Source organism: Furipterus horrens, unplaced genomic scaffold, assembly GCF_987537825.1.
Source record: "Furipterus horrens unplaced genomic scaffold, mFurHor1.1.pri manual_scaffold_7, whole genome shotgun sequence".
NCBI lineage: Eukaryota > Metazoa > Chordata > Mammalia > Chiroptera > Furipteridae > Furipterus > Furipterus horrens.
Genome location: NW_028327177.1, coordinates 61773887 through 61780957, shown reverse-complemented (window position 1 = coordinate 61780957; position 7071 = coordinate 61773887). Strand labels below are relative to the sequence as shown.

The 7071-nt window shown below is 33.8% G+C and overlaps 1 long non-coding RNA gene across 1 annotated transcript; it reads left to right on the top strand.

Moving 5' to 3' along the window:
* The first annotated feature begins 230 nt into the window (after positions 1 to 230).
* On the top strand, positions 231 to 6449 carry LOC150004541 (uncharacterized). Its single transcript, XR_016512297.1, has 2 exons — positions 231 to 401; positions 6236 to 6449. It is a non-coding gene; the product is annotated as an uncharacterized LOC150004541 (long non-coding RNA).
* The last annotated feature ends 622 nt before the right edge of the window (positions 6450 to 7071 follow it).

The following is a 7071-nucleotide window of genomic DNA, read 5'->3' as shown; positions in this document are numbered from 1 at the left end:
TTCTTATTTTAAGAAGTTGCCACAGCCACCCTAGCTTTCAGTAATCACCCTGATCAATCAGGAGCCATCAACATCATGGCAGGACCCTCCACCACCAAAAATATGATGACTTGTTGAAGGCTCAGTTGATGGTTAGCATTTTTTAGCCATATATATGTGTGTGTATGTGTGTGTGTGTGTAATCTTTTTATTCTCACCAGAGGATATCTTTATTGATTTTACAGAAAGAAGAAGGGAGAGAGAGAGAGAGAAAAACATTGATGTGAGAGAGAAATCTCAATTGGTTGTCTGCTGTGTGAGTCCTGACTGGGAATCAAACCCACCACCTTTTGGTGTATGCGATGAAGCTCCAACCAACTAAGCAAAACAGCCAGGGAAACAATAAAGTATTTTTAATTAAGGTATTGACATTATTTAGGCATAATGCTATTGAACACTTAATGGACTACAGTATAGTGTAAACATAATTTTTATATGCACTGGGAAACCAAAAATAAAGTGAGTCCATGTGACTCACTTTATTGTGATAGTTACTTTATTGCTGTGGTCTGAACCCAAACTTGAAGTATCCCTGAAGTCTGCCTGTGCATCACAGAAAAAAAATAAGGATCACAGGATGCAAGCTCTCTCAATTTCTATCATTTTTTTCCCTTTCAAACTTACTTATAATGGCAGTCCCTATGTTTTTGGCAAACTCTGTCACCCACTTTAACCCGCTTTAAGGGCACTGCTGCTTCCCAAGTGTCTCAATACTTTGTCCATCAATTACCAATTCTGTCTTGAAACTTTCATGTTTTTACACCATTGGCTACAGGTCTGATCATTTCCTAATTCTAATAAAAAAACTTTGTCACTCATTTCTTTTATTTCCATCACTACTAAATTTTTTTCAGGAAAATATTCATTACTTACAAACCTTACTTTCTCACATTTCATTTTATTCTTAATCCCTTAAGATCTTATGACTGACTTCCCATAAAATATCATTGCAACAATAATTTAAAAGATCATTTAGAATCTCTTGGTTACATTTCAGTTCTCATGTAGTTTAGTCTGTCTGTAAAATGATACTGTTAATAATTTGACAGAAAGCAGAATCTGAATGATATGAGAGTATCTGTTGTAATAAGGAGTGTCCAGATTTTGTCTTTATTCAAAGAGAAATAGAATACTTCTGATGAGCTTTAAGCAGGCCAGATGACATAGTTTTAAAAAGGACTTTTTGGTCGTAGTACGGGAAATTATCTCAGGATAAGAAAAGTAGATGCAGATTAACTGGTAATTAAGACCATTGCAGTAGTTCAGGTGTAAATTGGTGGATTGGGTTATGGTGGTGTCACTGGTGATAAAGAGAAGTGTACAGAATTGAGAAATCCTTAGATCTCAAATCATCTAGATGTAGTGATGTTTTGAATGTGGAGGCTGAGAGCAGGGGGTGTCAATGTTCCAGGACTCTGTGTTATGAATTGTGGTGCCACCCCACCAAAACGGCAAACACTAGAAAAAGATCAGGTCTGGGGGAGAAGATTCTTTTGGTTTTGAGAAACTTGTGCTTAAGGTTTACTTAAGATCAAAGGGAAAGCCTGTATATGATGTAAATGTAAGACTTGTTGGACTAAAGATTACGTAGGAAATATATAGCGTAAAAGTCAAGGACCCATCCTTGAATGACATCAACATAGCAAAATCTTTAAGGTGTGAGTTTGTGTGGGTAGGGGAGGGGGCTGGCATGGGAGGGATGCACCTGCAAAGGACTCTGGGAAATTTTATGCATTCAGTTATATTTATTTATATTCTGTATATCTCCCCATGGAAAGTTCCTTGAAGATAGAGAGCATATCTTAGTTATAATCCCTTTATATCTAGGGATACTGTGTTTATGATAGGATGTCAGACTTGAATGTTGGTGACTCTTTGACAGTCCTTATTTACTTCATGTAGAAAAAAAAAGGTTTTTTTAAATTTGGAATCATTTGTATTCATTTAATGTTTTGTTTTGTCTTGTTTTTCATTTTAATTCAGAAGTTCTTGGGCTACAATTTTGAATAATTATTTCCAAGAGAAAAGTTATACTTTTTATCCTATTCATAAGAGAATAAATATAAGGTCATAGTAATATCCCCCCCCTTTTTTTGCTTTGTTTTGTTTTGTTCACAAGCAAAAACCAGTCTTCTGCACTAATTTTAATGTGGTTTTTGCCAAAGTTTGAACAATCATAAACTGAAAACATAAATAAAATCTAACAAGATTAATTTTCCAGAAGTCATAAACTTCATTCCAGGTCAATTCCAATCCAAAATAACTCTGAAAAGTAATCGTTTGTAAACATTTCAATAATATAATGGTTTTAAGCTTAAATTGGTTAGTTTGTGCACTTCCATTATGTTCTTTTTTTATATATAAATATAAATTTTCTAACTGTGGGGAACTACCTGCATGTCAAGGTAAATCTAGGAAAATAAGATTTGAAATTAATAATATCTACTTAAAATATTTTCTTGTCACCTTAGCATCCTTTCACAATTTTCAAATGCTAATCTTAATATGTTTTCTTTCTATTTCTATTTCTTTACTCCTTCCTCCAGTAACAAAATTATATGCAAAAGGAGATGCCTATTTGAAATCTCTAAAGCAGAATGACATGAGTAGTGCTTTGTAAAATACTCTGTTGATACCAAAGATTAAGAGTAACATTATGTTTTTTGAGTGGGGCTGAAAATTTTCTTCTCTTTAGTAATTCTTGATCAGATTTATGGAAGAATGTAAATTGTGTTTATTTGCTTTCAAGTTCTCTGACCAAAAAGTATTTCACTGACAAGTGAGATCAGTATTTATTATTATATTCCTGGCAGAAATTGATTATCACTTATGTCTAGTGAGTAAGTCGTCGGCAGCCGTCCGTCTCGAGAGACGATGGTGTAGCTTCTTAAGAGTCTATCTGCACCGCCGAGAATGGCTGTGCAGTCCGACTCGGGAGTGACACGGTATCTGTCTCCTCCCGTGTTAAATCGACATCTTGTGATGATGCTGAAGCTACAGAGCCTGGGCAGGGTAATATGGAGGGTCTGCTGTCGCCCATGCAGCAGACCCCCCCTCTCTTCTCAGCTGAAGGGTCCAAGGGAAAGACGGAGTCAATACAGCTTGGCTTCAGGTGCGCCGCAGGAGTTGCCGGTGTTGACTACAACGTCAAACCGTCTTAGGGACTCCGGCTCCGGATTTTCTGTCGGAGTTTACTCTCTTAGCCTTTCCCCTGAAGAGGTATGCCGCAAGGCAGCGGAGGTTTTTTGGAGTCAGAGTTTTCCTTCTCTGATGTACCCTGACTGGAAGATCGAACCAGCGACACTTAGCTCGCAGGCCGACGCTCAATCCACTGAGCTAAACCAGCCAGGGCAATAGTGAGTAAGTACCTGTTTGCAAAAACAGTAGGATTTTAAAAATTCAATCTTTGAACATTTGTTCTATGTGTTCTTTGTCCCATTTATGTACATGTCTTCTGTTTTCAGGTCACTAAATGCAGGCCAGTGTCCTCATGACACACATATCTTAATGTTTTGGCTAGAGACTCACCGTGTGAGTGTTATACTATCATTTAATTACAATAAATTTTTAAAAGGGAAAAAGTCAAGAAATGACCCTAGTTTCATTATCTGTGGCACATCTTCTGAAGAAAATAGGCAGAGATTTTAATAGTTAGTGAACCTTGATCTTAAATCACTGGATCACAAATTAAAGATTTCCACTCATATCTTGCTTATATTTCACTTTATAAGACTTGAAAGGCTCATTGGTTTTTTCCTACCTAAAACAGTTAACATCTTGACAACAAGATTATTATTCCAAGCTCTTCTGGTCTAGAAAGAACCGGTCTTGCTCTTTCTGACAATCTCTGACTATCTCTATCAGTCCAGGCCCTCAGGAGATAAATCTCATTACAGAGATTAAAGGAAAGCTTGAGCAAAGATACAAAAAAATATTGAATAAAATGTCATGTAAGATAATCACACATACTAATAAAACTAATTTCCACATTGCACATGTTCAAGTCATGAGCTCTTTGGACAGCAGAGCAAGTCTTGGGACTCAGACATTGGGACCCAAATCTTTTCTCTGGTTTTTACTGGATGCTTTATCTTGAGCAAATCACTTCACTTTTTAGCCTTAGTTCCCCATCTGCAAAATGGTGACAAGAGTATTCCCGGTATTTTATAACAAAATCTATGATTGTTTCAAGCATTAAAGTGAAAAAAAATCTTAGCTAAAGATATTAGTAACAAATGTATTATACTAACAACAACAACAAAAAAAAAACCAATATCAATAACAACATAGATTTCAAGACAACTAATAATGACTAGGAGGCTATAACGTCACTTTCTCTTTAAAATAGAAAGTGTTTTGGTAATAATAGGGTAATAGTAGCAAGTTCATTTTTCTCTCATTTGAAAAAATTACGGCGGTGAATATCAAAGGTTGGTTTTGGGGTCTCAGGAGACATCAGAGATCCAAGTTTCTTCTGTTATCCAAAGTGACTCAATGATTTGAACTTCCACCAACATACATATGGTTCCACCAGATATATGGGATTTTCATTTACTCTCATCCATACCAACACAACGGTCTCTTTAATTTTAGCTTTTCTGGTGGGTGTGCTGTTATTTCATTGTAGATTTAATTTACATTTCCTTAATGGTCAAAGACGTTGAACATCTTTTTATGTACTTACTGATTATTTAAATATATTTTTTGAAGTGCTTGTTTTTTTTATTTGTTTGTTTTTGTTTTTGTCATTTTGGTTTTCTTCTTAATATCAAATGTTAAGAGTTCTTTAGGATTTCTGGATAGAAGTCCTTGGCCAGATAAATATTTTCCCTTAGTTTGTTACTTATCTTTTCATCCACTTCTTTAATTGTATCTTTTGATGAACAGAAGTCAAATTTTGATAAATGTAATTTATCATTGTGTTCTTCTATGATTTAGAATGTGAGTATTGTATCTGAAGATTTTCTCTTATATTCTCTTTTAGCATACGGTTTCTAATGCTTACATTTTTAGCTCTTATGTGTAGCTCTATGATTCATTTGTAGTAGATATTTTTATAGGGTATAAGGAGTCAATGTTTTATTTTTCCCCTAAATACTGTAACAATTTATATTTAAACTTGACTAAATATTTATAAAGATCATTTGGAATAAGAAATATAAGAATAGGCAGCACCATTATGATGAAAAGTAGTAAAGGTAATTTGCTCTACCTGAAATGAAAAGGCAGTATATTATTATAGTCAATTAAGTCATGTCAAACAAATCACTTAAATAAAATATAAAACCCAGAACCAAATATATATAACAATAGAGACTATGATACAGTTATAATTCAAATGGAAGTCATAATTCTATTCAATCAGTGGTATTGGAAAAACTGGTTTACAATTGAGAAAAGATATTTTATAATAGATTTTAAATGAAAAAAATTATGGATAAGGAATAATATAATGTTAAAGGGTGAGGAAAGCCTGTCTAATCTAAACATTCATTCATTCAACAAGTATTTGTCAAACAGCTCCCATATACCCAGGCAGAGTTCTGCACACCTGTCCAGGCACTGGGAGCAAGACATGGGTGAGCTCCTATGAAGCTTTCACATTCTATAGTGGGGAACCAAGAATAAACATGCTCACACATAAAGGAACAAAGTCTAATGATGTAATACCAAGAAAATTACCAATAGTTTACATGATTTGCCTAAGTTCAAAAAACTGGAAAGGGACAGAGCTAGAATTCAAAACAGGTCTATCTGACTCCAGACACTGATTTTATATGTAAATATAAATATTATGTTGATAATATGCGTTAAATATAAATAATTATCCCAGGCTTGTAAGATTGTATTGTTTTCTTCTTTGCATATATATACTTTCTTCCCCTCCTCCACACTATATATATATTGCTTGTGTTTCTAAAAAGAAATAAATACTCATATAGTATTTATATTGCATTTTTCAGATTCATTTAACCCTTATATAATAATCCCCATTGCACAGAAGAGGAAACTGAAACACAAATAATTTATATGACTTGCTCAAAGTCATACAAAGGCTTTTCAAGGACTGGCTACTTTTAAAGAAAGTGTTTTGAATATCTAGGTCAAGAGGAAAAGCTCATTTAATTGCATCTTCCAATTATATCAATTCCACCTATTGAATTAATGAGACTTCTGTCTGATTATCCCTTCCTAGGTCAATGGCTCTTACATTGGAATCATGTACACACTGGAATGCCCTGCAGAACTTGAAAACAAACTTGGACCTATCTTTGGAGATTGTGATTCAATTGAAACATCAAACTTTCAGAAGCTCCCAGATAATTCTTACGGGAAACCTAAGTTGAAAATTATTGTCCTTGATGCAAAAAGGGGAGCATTCTGCCCCATAAACATTCTTTTTCTTTTCAGTAGTTTCTTGGTTCTAGTATTCTTTGTATATGTGATAACATAGCCTGGTGCAGAGTATACAATCAAATGTTTGTTAGATAAAGCTTTCCTTTTGCACACTCATATACACATACAAACACCTACTTTCAAAAATTAAAAGTTGATCAAAATGTTCCAATATCTTTTGGATTTGTGCCAACTTTAAAATTTGATTTTAACATACAGTGCACCTAAAAATTTTGTTTGAGAAAAAATATTCTTATTCCTTGATGTGGCTCTTGTCTTATCATGAAGATCTCACCAAATTAGAAACATACCCAAAATTTCTTACCTTGCTATGCTATAATATATGGTTTCTTGATTCTGTCATGTAAAATTTTAACACCCATTGTACATTAGTCATGATAGTTTTGGGGACATAGATGTACTTGCACAAAATGAAGACTTGAGAAAATTAACAAACAACTTAAGGACAAATTTTGCCTAATGATTTAGATGTTATAAAGCTGAAAATTCTCTGAAAGCTTTAATTATTTATATGATTATTTCAGTGTTAACCTTCACTTTACTTTTATTAAGTAAGTATGTAAACATTTATTTTTTTATTTGAAGATAAATTATCTGTGAGAAATGTGAATTAAT